Here is a 15,530-nt window from a genome sequence, read left to right as displayed (position 1 = left end):
CTGAAACAGCTCATTGAGTCTATGGAATTTAGCATTCAAACAATATTGCATATTAAGAAACATCTGGATAATTGGTAATAAGGCACTCTACACAGAGACACACACACACACACGCACACGCGCGTGCGCACACACACACACACACACACACACACACACACACACACACACACACAGAGGCATGGACTCAGAATACCAAGTCGTATGACTTGCTAACATTAATGAATAAATGTGCTCTGCATTTAATAAAAAAAATTATAATAAAAAAAAAAAAGCCTCACAAAAATATGAGAGCATTAAAAATAATGTACTTTGCACATGCTGGGTCATGTTGAACAAATATTACTGCATAGCTGAGTTTGCAAGGCAATAGTATTCAAAGGAACATGCTTGACTCTAAAATACCACTAAACTAAACAGAACTTTTATTGAAAATAACACACAAATCACACACAAGCCTTCACACCAGAAATGTTGAGCAGACATTCAACAGTGAAACTTGTTTATAATATATAATATTATATGACCATATCATGTCGCTGTTCATTATGAGTGAAAAATTCTTGCAGATAAAATTTATTAATAAAATATGTTCATGAAAACAGTGATAAAACTCATAATTACTACAATTTTAAAGGTCATAATGATAGTAACTACTAATATTTAATGAATGATGATTTTGCAGTAAAATTTCTTGTATATAATTTCTTACAACTGAGCATGTTCCTATAAACTTTTGTTGTCATTTTTTGTTCCTGCTCTGCTGATCATCGGCACCCTTACAACCAATTCACCCATTCATTTCTACATTGTCAAGGAGAGGCCATCATTTAGGCAGCCATCAGACTTAATGTTTTGGAGTTATTAGGTACCTACCCTCACTGTACATGTCCTATAATTGCCCCCAGGTTTGGGGTGCAATGAGCATGCTGGCATGGGTATATCAGCCACTTCTGCAAGTGATATAACCTCTCCAGGCTAATCCACCCTCTCAAAGACGTTGCATAACCTATCAAGGCTACTCTGCCCCCTCCCAAAGAAGTGATATAACCTCTCAAGGCTACTATGCCCCTTCCAAAACCAACATTTTCAGGTGATCTGAGATCTCTGCTTGGGATTGTCTTTGAGAGCAGTTGACTTGATATGCACTCCACCTTATAACAGGTAAACCTGCAAAGCCATGCCCCTCTATATACTCCCACAGCAGCTCCAACAGGCATGCTCATATAAATTTCTCTGTGCATTATTGCTCTCCTACTTGCCAGACTTAAGTCACACATCTCTGGACTTGGTAAGACAATTACCCATTAAATTTGTACCACACAATAAAGAAACCATCCATGCGGAAAAATACCAAAATAGTCTTCTGCAGCATCAGCCTGATGGTGGCTTTCATTTATATAAACAGAAAACAATTTCCACGCATATTATCCTTGAATCCTGCAGACTCATATGTGTCTTTAGTTTTGCATTTCAACCTCCTATCATTTGCTAACGTTCCTGTACAGAGTCTGCTTATGATAGCATTTGTGTTCACCTGTGCCCTCTGACATGTTTGCTAATGTAGTTTGTCATCCTTATGCACACCCACTCTCAATGAAAATCCTTCTGTGAGTCTGAAAGCAGATCATACAGGTGTCATTGGAGCTTTGTATATTTATTTTTTATTTTTTTGTTTGTTTTTATTTACTGGGAAAGTCCAGCTGGGCATAGGTCCCATTTTCAGTGGAGGTCCGAAGAGAAATGCTCCATTTTTGAGTGTAAGTAGAAGGCAGTTATACAAGATTTACATAATAAATGTATGCACATAGATAGACTAGCAATGATATAATAATTAATCTAAAATAATAACTGTACAAACATAGAATATTAATATTATAATGCGGTGGTGCAGCAGTAGCATTGTTGCCTCACAGCAAGAGCTTCTCCCATTCGATTCTCGGTTGGAGTGCAGGGAGTGCCTTCTGTGTGGAGTCTGCATGTCCTCCCCGCGGTTGGGTGGGCATTCAAAAGACATGCATAAATAGGCGTGCCTTCATTGAAGGTTGAACGTCTAGCTGGCACCTCGGCGTTTGTGAAAATCTACTGCCAATCATTAGCGGACTGGAGTTCCGCTTTGGCGACCCCCCTCATTGAAAAACTCACCAGCTTAAACGTAAACCCATACGTCACAAGATGGGTTGCAACCTGGCTAAGTGACAGAACCCACAGGGTCAGAGTTGCTGGTGCCATGTCAGACTCCAAGCCTGTCACAAGTGGTGTCCCACAGGGCTCAGTCCTGGGCCCACTCTTGTTCGGCATCTACTTTTCAGAAGTACAGGCAAACACAGGAGGATTATGGCTGACAAAGTTTGCAGATGACTGCAAACTGGGCACCATAATTGAAAACCAATCTGACACAGACATCCTTCAGAAGGGTCTCATAGAAACGGATAACTGGTGCCAGAGCCATGGCCTAAAGTTAAACGCCAAAAAATGCATAGTCATCCCCTTCGGGAAAAACAAGGTTACCCCTAGTTACCATATAGGTGGCAATCCACTAAGCACAGAAGAGGTTATCAGGGATCTGGAGACCCAGGTTGACAGTAACCTTTTGTTTGACACTCACGTTGCCAAAGTAGTTAGGAAGACCTTCTACATTGCCCACCTGATCATGAAGGGATTCACATCTAGATCAAGGGAGGTCATCGCTCCCCTGTACTCATCACTCATCAGACCAATGATTGAGTACAATGCCCCATTCGGAATGTATCTGACCCGACACCTGCAGCAATTGGAAAGGCCCCAAAATTTCCTCACTAAAAGGATAAAGGGTCTCAAAAATATGTCTTATGCTGCCCGACTGAAGGAACTCCAGCTCTATTCAGTCGCTTACCGACTGCTCAGAGGTGACCTGTGCCTGACATACAAGGCCATGTCCAACCCGGAATTGATGAACATGCTTCACCTCAAAAAATCTAAATCCATCAGAACTACAAGGGCAAGAGACTTAAACCTCGACACGGCTATCAATAGGACGTGCTGGAGGGACAGATTCATCACCCAGAGACTCCCTATGCTGTGGAACAAAATCCCAGTTCATGTGAGGCAGAGCACCTCGCTGGCCTTGTTCAAGAGAAATCTTGACCAATGGATGGGAGATCGCAGGTATACCCCAGGGATAACCTCAGTGTCACTGCTTGACAGAGGCACAGCAAAATAATGGGCATAGTATCCTTCAAACTAAAGGGGTGGCGAAAGCCACAAAACTCTGGGTTAGGCTTATAAATGCCCTAGGGCAGATAGCCTAGTATGAACCTATGAACCTATGAACCTATGAACCAGGAAAAGCCAAAAGACAACAACAAAAAACATAGAATATTAAATGTTTATACAAAGAAGAATAATGATATGATTGTTAATGAAAACATGACAGCTAAAACAAGAGTGCAGTAAAGTATTAGTTAATATCATGCTTACAAGAGTCTAGTTATTTTCAAATGGAATCAGTGGAAAATAGATATTGAGTAGAAGTCAGTAAAGTAATTATAGGATGAAGATAGTTACAAATTATGAAGGCGTACTGAGGAGGTCCCGGTATGGGGGGGGGGGGCAGAGATAGTAGTAGAGAGGCGTAAAGTACAGTCAGATAGAAACTGTTAAGAATTAGCTGTGTTATGGCCAGTTACATAAAAGAGTAGTGACAGTTAAGATTTTGGAGATTATCCACAAACATCACATGTACAAAGCTGGTAACTGAGTAAGTAGGACTTCAGTTGAGTTTTAAATGATTTTAGGGAGAGTTTAATGTAGTATTGTAGTGGTATGGAGTTCCAGGATTTATTGGCATGGTGGAAGAGTAGTGATTTGTCAGCAGAATTGTTGGGTTTGGATGCATGTAATACATGTTTGTCTGATGAACATAGTGGCCTGGAAGGGATATATATATTTGTATGAGGTTGGCGATGGATGTGTAAGAATACACAGTTGGATTCTTTCCTCATGTTCATCTTTTTCTTCACTATCTGTCTAACTGCAAACATAGGATTAGTTGTTCTGCATCCAGTCTGAATCCAGACTGCTTGTCTCCCATCTTACATTCTACTTCTCTGCATATTCTTTTATCAATCACCCTCTCTAGAACTTCATTTGATACTTTTGTGCTGCCCACAGTTGTGACTGTCTCCTTTCTCCATGTATACTGGCACTAGAATGGTTATTCTCCAGATAACGAGATATGTCTTTCTTGCCTTACTACTATGAGTACTCTTAGGAGTCATCTTGATCTTACCTGTTGCGATTTCGTCTAAGCCTGCTGCTTTCGTTGCCTTCATGTTTCTTAGTGCTGTTCTTACTTCTTCTATGGTGGGTTCATCTTCTTTCATTGTAAGCTGTACGTGGCACAGGACAACAAATTCAAATAAATAAATGCACATTTTCCAGAACTAATTCTTTATGCATAAACCTGACAGCCAGTAAGGCCATAATATTGAACATTTTACCATTAAAGAAAGGTTGTACTGTTACTCTTCAGAGGTGTCATCAAGGACTTCATACTGCTAATAAGTGATACCTTCTTCTGATTCCAGAACAGTTACTCACTTTATTTTTTCATTTGTTTTTCCCCCTTTGTTATATAGAAAATAATGTTGCATAACATACTAACAACTCATAACTTATTTGTTTTAATATTTTATGTTGTGATAGTCAGGTTGCACTGTTCACATATATCCACATTCTCAATTTAAAGGCATCTATTCAGCTGTAAGCTGGCATCTCATTCATTTAGAAGTCTCTTTTTATTCCATAACATAGCACTATGACCTGATAACTCTTGCTATTAATATTTATATATTTTTAGCCAGAATATAAGCCATCCTAGCCATTTCCTTAATCAAATAACTCATCTCTAGGCACCCTTGTTTAAAACAAAAAGCACAACAAAGATAACTAGACATCCTTCTTTATCAGTGTTTGAAAACTAAAAAAAAACAACGTGTCACATTGATCAGACCTTATTTGTAATGATGCTGCCTATTTGATTCAAAAGAAATTGCCTATATCTTTGCAACAATTTTAGTGCCAATTTCACCCCAAAACTTCTATTCAAAGCCCTGAAATATATGAATCGTTAACTCATCCAATTATCTTTAAAGATCATTTACCTCCATGGAACTTGATAACATGCCTAGTTACCTAGTTAATATTGTTAAATATGCCCTTGCAGACACACTCGATAAATTGTTTAACGTACATTTAGCCACTGGTTTTGTTCCTGATGAGTGAAACACTGCAGTTGCGATTCCCGTCTGTAAGGGTGGTCTTATTACTGAGCCTGGTAATTACAGACCTATTAGCCTTGCAAGTTTAATCTGAAAATCCATTGAACAAATTATAATTTACCTCATAAAATATGATATCAACAATCTGGTTAAACCTGACCCCAAAAGTGTGGCTTTGTGAAGGATAGACTATGCCTATTTAATATGGTAAACTTTTTAAAAGGGTTATGGAGATGGTAAATGGTAGCCATGTAGTTCCCATTGTGTACCTTGAGTTGGTCAAGGCCATTAATGCCATCACCCCATGTTGGCATCATAAAATAAGCTAAATGTTTTAAAATTCAGTCCATATGTGGTTATGGATAATTTGGCTGAAAGACAGAACTCACACAGTGAGAGCTGCAGGTGTCCCATTAGAAATATTAAAGTGACTTGAAGTTTCTCTCATGGCTTAGTGCTGTGATCTCTCATTTTTGGTATTTGCTTTTCAGATCTCACAGAGATCCAAGATATCTGGCTAAGAAAGTTTACGCATTCACCCTATGACACACACAAAATACTTGTGAATGAACTCTCCCAAGTAAACTGTTGGTGCACTAAAATTGTCTCTTCCTAAATGCTGAAAAGTGTAGTATCATTTTTGGTAGACAACCTTTCTCATGATCATATTGTCTAGACAACACCCCACTACACAAAACTAAGATGTAGTGAGGGACCTGGGTACTTGAGTTCATAGCTTCCTCTCTTCTGACCATTGTGAAAAATAGTTGTCAGGAAATCCTTTTATTTAGCACAACTACTTGCTGAAGCAGTGTCATGTTGGTCTAAATAGGCAGTTGCTCCCTTATAGTCAGCATCAATCAGATCAATTATTGTTCTCAATGCTCCCTTTGGAATGCATCTCACTAAACATATCAACACAGTTACAAAAAAAAAAGTCCCTGAGCAACTAAGAGAGGCTAGAAGCTTTATCCCTTTATTTAGTGTTTTATTTACTTTTGATAGCAGATCTTTGGCTTGCTTACTAAACCATTAGAGACACAATAACCCTGGCCATCCCATTTCTGTGCAAGTCCAATATTTCCACCAATACTAGAATCAGGGATCGGGATGTTTACTAACCGATGAATAAACATGGTGGAGGGATCTCCCAAACCTCTGAAATGAACCTCCTCTGCATGTTAAGCAATGTGACTCACTAACTTCCTTTAAAAATAAACTAGATGTCAGGGTGGGTATCCACAAATTTACTCTGGGATTAACTGGCATGGACATCATGGAGGAACAACATGCAGACTGAGGGAGAGTAATGACAAGGTGTGAACGTCATAGGACTCAGTAGACCTGGAATACCTATGAATCTACGACTCTATGACTGCCAGCCTTTCTAGGATATATCAATCACTCAACTGGTGAGCTTCAACTTTGTGGAAGTATATACCTCAATCAGACTCCATTGAAATCTCATTATAACATCAATAGATCAACTTCTAAATGTCATGAAATACAAAATAATTGTGTCAGCAGTTTCACACATAAACCTTTCAACCTTATCATCAAGCACCTTTACAATAAACTTGTGGAACTCCACTTCTGGGTACATCTAAGTACACCAGATATCTTCATATGTAGTGAAACTTGACTGAAATCAGGTGTTATTAATGAGTTAATTCTACTAGTAGGCTATTGCATCCATAGACTTCATTGTAAAACAAAAAAGGCATGTGGGTTAAGTATTTTATACTCAAACAATCAGTTGATACTCTTATAACAAAACAATCTCCAGTTTCTCCAGTGCTGAAAACCTGGTTACACTACTGCAAGCAAACAACACAAAACACTATAATTATAGCCTTGCATATTCTCCCCAGCAGCAGCAGCAATACAATTTCCAATAAATGAGGACATACTGTCCCAGGCAAATACCTGTTTAACACATGAAATCATAATCATATGAGACACAAACGTAAACTGATCTTCTTAAGACCATGAACCACCCTGCTGTAACCTTTTTGAATTTACACAGTTCATCAATACTTCAGTATGATACAATAAAGGCACTGGTATGGAATCTATAGCCAAACTGATACAGACTTCAAATCCTAAGAATATTGTACAAACTCGATGCCTAAATGACACCATAACTGACTATCATTCTACATATGCTATGCGTACTTTGACTAAAAAAAAGACTATCCACTACAAGTTAATTAGAAACCAGTCTAGATTCAGCCAAGAAACTTTCTTTAACCTGTTAAAAACTCTATAACTGGAACATACTAATGCACTTTTGGCGAGATGATAACATTAAAAATCAATGACACCTTCCTTAGCATTTTAAACCCTCTTTCCCCATTAAGAAGAAAAATATTTACTGTTATTCCAGCTCGTTGGCTAAGTCTTGATAGTAAACACCCTACAAAATGAAAGGAGATGGCATGGAAGACATGGCATGCTAATAAAATTCAGCCCAACTACTTGTCATCATCTACATAACATTTTAAAAGCATTAGCACAGTATTAATTCTGGAAATTAAAACTATTTTACAAATCTACAGAAACTTAAATCTCCTAAAACATCACCCGGGTAAAAAATATTAATCAATCCCATTAACATTTGAAATAGATTAAATACTGCTTGCAAATTCAATACACACTTCATTAATGCAGGTATACCACAAATAAAGCATAATACTTTATCTACCTTACTCACCAGTCCTCAACATATCAAAAATAACACCATCTCCTCAATTAAACCTGTCTGATTAGTAACAATCAAAAATTATCTTATCCTTTCAGCAATCTCCTCTCTGAGTATCTCAAACCAGCAGCAGACACTCTAGCTTACTTTCTAACTAATCACTAGTTCTATTCAAGAATCACATGACCCGGGACTTGAGAAACAATGTTATCCTTTACCATTACACAAAGGTGGCAACTCTAAAAATCTATCCAGTTTTAGACATATTGATATACTATCTGCTCTCTCTGAGTGAAAAATGTGCTCACTTCTAATTACTACACTTCCTTAATATGTTCCACTCTACTCAGCCCTTATCAGAGCCATCATTCAGTACAAAGCCCCCTATGACATGTACCTTACATGGCACTTGCAATAGCTAGAATTCTCTCAAAAGTTCCTCACCAAGAAAATCCAGGGAATGAATACCCTGTCCTACACAGATTGCCTTAAGGCCCTTTCTCTGTAGTCAGTCTCCTAGAGGTTACTGAGAGTTGTTCTATGCTGAGCATATAAGGCATCCTCAGATCCAGAGCCGATGAACCTCTTTCACATGTGCAAAACAAACAGCACAGAAACACTAGCTCCAATGTCCGGAACTTTGTCTGCAACATAAATAGAACATGTTGGAGAGACTAATATGTGTCTCAAGGGATCCCCGTGCTATGGAATAAGGTCCATATCTACATGAAGCAGAGTTCATCCTTGACAATATTAAACCTTGATCATTGGAAGGGTGATTTCAAGTTCACCCCCATTGTGAACCCATATTTCTGATAGACAGAGGGCAACAGTAAGTAGATCAATCCACAGCTAACACACTCCCCCACATAACCCTTAGCTACTTCTGTACTAACATATAGGCTCCACCATATAGGCATCCAAGAAACTCAGGGATAAAACCGGTACTCAACAAACTTTTGTACCTCAGCCTCCATGAAGCAGCTATCAAGTGGATTGAAAGCTACCTCAGTGATAGGTCTCAGTATGTACACTGATAAACTGCAAGATCTACATTTTCTACCCATTACTTTCCATGTCCACTAATGATCTATAATTTCAGCTTTATTATTCAACATATTTAGAAATGTCTTACCCACAACCTCAGCCCACACTACCATAAAACAATACAGCTGAGATTTAAGCAACATTTGTTCTGCTAAAGTAATTCTTGAAAAACAACAGTCCCAAGGATGAAGTAGCAGCAAAGACTAATAAAAACCAAACCACCAGTCTGAAAGAACAATGAAGGAAACCACCAGCAATAGTAAAAAATACAGTTTAATATCGCAGAATGAAATAAAATGCATACAGCTACATCCCCTGATATAGCAAATCAAAAAAGTTACCTAGTAAAACAATCAATTACTTAAAGTGCACTAGCAAAAGGAATTCAGTCATTTAAAGGCACACATCTAATAACATAACGCAGACAGTTCATTTTAAAATCTTTAGTCTTCTCTTCTTCAGAAAACATTTACTATTTACTGAGTCATTAATACCAAGTTTTTTGTCAGCACCTAACCTGAGCTGCCAGATAGTTTATCTTTGTTCCAATTGGTCCTTATAGGAAACCCGTTATATTTCTAACTACATGTTCCAAAACAACAAACAGAAACTTTTTTAAAACTACTACATGTAATGGAATGTTTAAATAGAGCAATGTTGATATTCTTAGTTCTAATACAATAGCAGTGCACTTTAATTCTTTTACTAAGTGGTTGTGTGGACATACCTACATAAAATTTATTACACACAGAACAAACAACAAGATATGCCACTAGTACTGCAATTGTATACACCATCAATGGAAAGTGTCCTGTTCAAACAGGGTAAATCAATATAGGGTCCCTCTAAAATAAAACGACATGAAGAACAAAAGCCACATTTGCACATCCCCTTACAGCATATGCTGTTGTCAGGGGTACTTTTATATATGGAGTCATATTGTAAACATTTTTTTAAACAGTCAGGTTTTTTATATACAAAATTGGGTCTAGCACCTACAACTTGTATTAATTCACTATTTCCACGTAAGATGTTCCAGTTTCTAGTAATAATGGACTTGATGTTAAATGCATACACAGACGTATCCAGAATACAAGAAGTACCAAAAGTATTTGTATAAGTGTTGTTAGAACTTGAGTTGTTAACACCTGTGACTCCATGTGGGTTATTTGTAATAGTAGTAAAACCATTTTTCAAAATCGGTGGAAAATCAGTAGCCCTTCTTGCTCTAATTTCATTAGCTAGTTTGCCAAGTAAATCTGAGGGGTAACCTCTAACCAAAAACATATTCTGTATGAAGCTGACTTCTGATTCAAAATCAGCTTCTTCAGAAATAATTTGTGAAGCACGAATAAAACTGACCCTTCGGTTTATTATTTTTCATAAAAATAGAATTTTTGGTACTTTGGATATGTCTGTTGATATATATAAAAGTACCCCTGATAACAGCAGATGCTGTAAGGGGATGTATAAATGTGTTTTTTGTTCTTCATGTCATTTTATTTTAGAAGGACCCTATATTGATTTACCCTGTTTGAACAGGACACTTTCTATTGATGGTGTATACAATTGCAATACTAGTGGCATAGACTATCTTGCTGTTTGTTCTGTGTGCAATGAATTTTATGTAGGTATGTCCACATGACCACTTAGTAAAAGAATTAAAGAGCACTATTATTGTATTTGAACTAAGAATATCAACAATGCTCTATTTAAACATTCCATTACATGTAGTGGTTTTAAAACATTTCTGTTTGTTGTTTTGGAACATGTAGTTAGAAATATAAGTGGGGGGGGGGTCCTATAAGGACCAACTGGAATGAAGAGAAACTATGTGGCAGCTCAGGTTAGGGTCTGACAAAAAATGGTATTAATGACTCAGTGAATAGTAAATGTTTTCTGAAGAATAGAAGACTAAAGATTTTAAAATGAACTGTCTATGTTATGTTATTAGATCTGTGCCTTTAAATGACTGCATTTGCTAGTGCACTTTAAGTAATTGATTGTTTTACTAGGTAATTATTTTGATTTGATATATAAGGGGATGTTTCTGTGTGCATTTTATTTTGCTCTGAAGAAGTGTTTTGAGACGAAAGTGATATTAAACTGCGTTTTTTCTGTTGCTGGGGTTTCCTTCATTGTTCGGTCAGACTGATGGTTTGGTTTTTATTATAAAATAATTCTTGAGCTGTAGGCACTCACACAATGATCAATATTTAATGCTGAATTTTAGTCATGGGTTTCAGATAAGATAAATCCTGACCAATCTCCATAAAGAAAAAGACCACAAATATCCTTTCTACATTACATTTATCAACTTTAATTTTAAATTGCCCCTGCCTCCATCCTACTTAATCGGGATCACTTCTAGTATAATAGTCTCCTCATTCTGATACATTTACCTTATCCTCCTCCTATAGACATATTCCTACAACTATATCTATCTCTCCCTGCAATCTCCTGCAGCTATAGCCCTCTACTTAACTACTTCAACCCCTAGAGCTAGATTTACTCACCAAAACTGGTAAATATTACCTAATCCTTCTACTCCTACAGCTATACTTGCTCAACAAAACTTGTAAATACTACACAATCCTTCTACTCTCAGAACTATACCTGCTCAACAAAACATGTAAATATTGTAAATATTGAGCACTAATTTCTGTCTCTAATACTTTCACTCAAAGCGCCACCACTATTCCTCCTTCCTACAACCTTAACTATATGTTTAGGAATCTCTAAGAATTACTGCTTTACTATGCAAATGTAATAACCATAACTTAATGTAAAAAAAAACAAACTTTTAATCAATTTCATTATGAGTTGTACTCTGATACTGTCCTGTATTCCTTGAAATCGTATTCTGTAAACTGTTTAATTCTTTCTAAATTCTTGATTGTGTTGAAATCCTGTATGTAATATTTTTTATGCATTTTCGGAGCTTTTCTCCCTGGGCCTCCACTGAAAATGGGCCATGTTGACCCAGTGGACTTCCCTGGTAATCAAACTGGAATAAATAAATAAATAAATAAAAATGCTTGAACATTTTCAATCTGTCTATTCTGTAATAGAAGCTTATTCCAGTTTCTTCCCACCCTACTCAGGAAGAATATAGTACCTGTTTTTGATTTATTCACCTTCAACTGTACTATAAATTCATTGTTCTGGTACACCAGTCACACTTTAAAAAATAATTCTTAGCATACATCCTAGGGCCTCAAATTTTAAACTGATAAACACCCAAATAACTAAGAATAAATTGTCTGTTAAGTCAGCTCTCTAACTGGAGTTACCAAACTATACTTAACAAGAGTGTCACCCTCAACCTGTCCTCCATCAGAGGTCTCCATGTAATGGGTATGCATAGGCGCACTGACTGTGTCTGAAATATGGGCAGGGGATGTGGGAGCCACAATCTTAGTATCAGATTGACCATCTGCCCACCCAGCTGTGCTCCTTCATCACCACCACCATCATCATCAGAGACTACCAATACTCTAACATCAGGTGGAAGGAATTCCACAGTGCTACTGTTAGGATCACCTATGATATCAAGCAATAACAACAAATAGGAAAATGGGGAATGAAATGAATTAGATATTTTGATTATATGCAATGTATGTTAAACTCTAACAGATGCAAAAGCAACACAACTTTTAATATCACTTAGACCTGAATCTACCATATAGATTGTAATGCCAATAAGTAATTGTGTGCTTACCATATGCTGGTGGGCTAGCAGCCTGAAATCCATATGTAACTGTATGTGAGGAAAGTAAAGAAAAGAAGGCTGATAAGTATCACAATGCAAATACAAGAAGAAAAAGAGAACCCACATTCACAAGTGCAGGTTAAAAATTCTCTCATACAAAAATGAAGTGAACAGTTGGATTCACCCCTGTCCCCAAAGAACACTCTCCTAAAAAAACACTGTGTTGTCTGACTGAGTTATTGCTCTCTCTCTCTCTCTCTATATATATATATATATATATATATATATATATATATCAGACATCTAAGATATAAGCATATAAAGATATAACAGTGACACTTACATTTTGCATACCTGAAAGGTCTGCTTGTGACTTTCTGGATCTGTCATCTACATCTGCAGGTGCGTCAAGAATTCTGCATAAATACTCTGCTGAGCTATCTGGATCTCTGACAGTAGACAAGAACTCCACTGTTTCACTTAGTGGTGTTTTGGTATAGCCACCTGTTCTTCGAAATTGCAGCCACCCTACATTGGGCAGAGATTATCATATCATTTGTCCGGCATTGTATCTGTGATAAGTTCTCCCATGCCCTCTGACAGCATTAATGTCATTGACCACCTGTTGCTATATCTGTCCTTGAGCAGATTGGCCACCTCTACCTCTCCCTAACAAAAAATCTCCATGGAGATGTAAGGCCCAGATAATGACCTCATTTTCTGCATCAGTGTGTGGTGAATTACAGGGTACACATTTCTTCTTGGGTGCCATATCCCTGTTTATATAATACACAGACTGGATAGCTGTGAACTCAATTATATGGGAATGCTTGCAGTCATCATGCACACAACAATTTAAAATGTAATGCTCTCTATGACTGCACATAAGTTAGGACAGGATCCCTCACCCCCCCAAAAAAAAAAATTAAATCAAATATCAACACCAGTTTATAACAGTTCTATAATGCAGATAACACAAGTTTAACTGTGTAATACATTTACAGGATTAACAATAACAATTCTAAATGTAGCATTAGAAATTTAAGACAAAACTATTGCAAGTGCCATCTCCACTGCTGTGGAGGCCAGTCAGGTAGAATTCCCTAAATGTTACACATTTTCCTTTTTATTAACATGAGTAAAAGTGCCAGACCTACCTACAATGTTATAATACATTCATCTGCAATAACTGTGCAGACGTCAATTAAATGTAACCTAAAACATACAGGTCATGCAGAATTCAGTTGTATACTTTTTATAATGCATATATGGCTATGCCAAAAGAAAGGGATAAAGAAAAACAATTAAGATAAAAAAATACCTGTCAGTGGTCAGTGCAATTTACCTCTTAATGTTAAACTAAAAGCATTATAAGAAATAGCAACATATTTTGACAATACAGCAGTGTAGAAATTAGATAATTCTCTAAAAGTTGTGCTTATTTTGCAGTATCAAGCTCTCTGGATCCAAACAGTTTCCCCAGTAAGATTACAAAGGCATTAGCTACATAATTACATTTGTATAGTGCAGAGTCAGGCCTGTGAGCACTGTGAGTATGCAAGTGGGGTGTTAAATCATTAGCATTCCTGAATAACACAATTCAGTACTTATAGGGATTGTAAAGATGGTGTAAGGACCTACACAATTACATACACATGCCCTAGCAATGAAGTGATGAGCACTGAGAATTGCTACCTGCTAATGGCTTGCATGTGTCTCTGATTACTCTAACTGCAGGATCAGTCAGTCTTTCACAGACTTCCCTCTTTGATGTACACCTACTGAGGGTAAGTCAGGGAAAAAAGACTTAAAAATGTCTGAAAGTACATTGATTTAGGATAGCAATATTCCTGCCCCCGGATTCTCTATGCCCTGCATGGTGTGCATGATTAGTGCAGGAGCTCTAGCAGGCAATATGTTTGCCGTGTGATCCAGGAAGAGCCTGCAGTGGCATGCATGAGAGCTCCTGCATTAATCATGCATGGACTAAGCCCTGGTATGCAAATCATCACATTTGCAGGAGAAATACATGCAAATGAGGGGATTTTGCAATCCAGGAAGCATGCAATAGTCCGTGCAAGACTAGGGCTATCTGCAGAAATGTACTCTGTTTGCAACCGAGTACATTTCTGCAAAATCCAAAACAGAGCTATGACGGCTCCAAATAAAGGGTGCATATCATTGAGGAAGCATGCCAATGGCCAAGTATAAGGCCATTGACATTGCAAACAATAAATAAGAACAACTTTTATTTTTTTCGCTGATCTCGGCTGTTTTAGCATAGGGCAGTGGTGTGCAAAAGGGATGGGGGAAAATAAGAAAATGAACTAAAATAAGCATTCTAACTAAAATCAGTATTCTGCCATGCAAGTCAATGGCAGGCAGAAGACAACCTGGCTAGTGAGTAATGGTTGCCAAGAGGGGCTGCTCAGTGTGAGACATGTAACTATGTATTAGCAGGCAATCCTATGCAAATGAGGGGAAGGATAGTGAATCCCTGTTTTCCCCAACATATGAGGCAGGTCCCAACAGTGTAAGAGTATGAATAGCTGGGTGCAAGACTAGGAAACAGGTGACATCATGGGAGGTGTGTCAGGCATACTATAAGTGGATTGGAGCCCTGTGGCTTGGGATTGCTCCTAGCTTAGCATAGCTAAGCTAGGGGGTGTGTCTAAACCTGACTAGCACTCTTTACAAAGCCTAAGCGGGTGTGAGTGCCGCGCACTGGGTTTTAAAGGAAAAAAAAAAGTAAACCAGGAAATACAGCTCTGTGCACATTTGAGCACTCTGTTTGTGCAGCATGGCCCTG

This window comes from Protopterus annectens, chromosome 1.part1 (genome assembly GCF_019279795.1).
Source record: "Protopterus annectens isolate FY-2018-M chromosome 1.part1, PAN1.0, whole genome shotgun sequence".
Classification (NCBI taxonomy): domain Eukaryota; kingdom Metazoa; phylum Chordata; order Ceratodontiformes; family Protopteridae; genus Protopterus; species Protopterus annectens.
Note: the sequence above shows the minus strand (reverse complement) of the source record.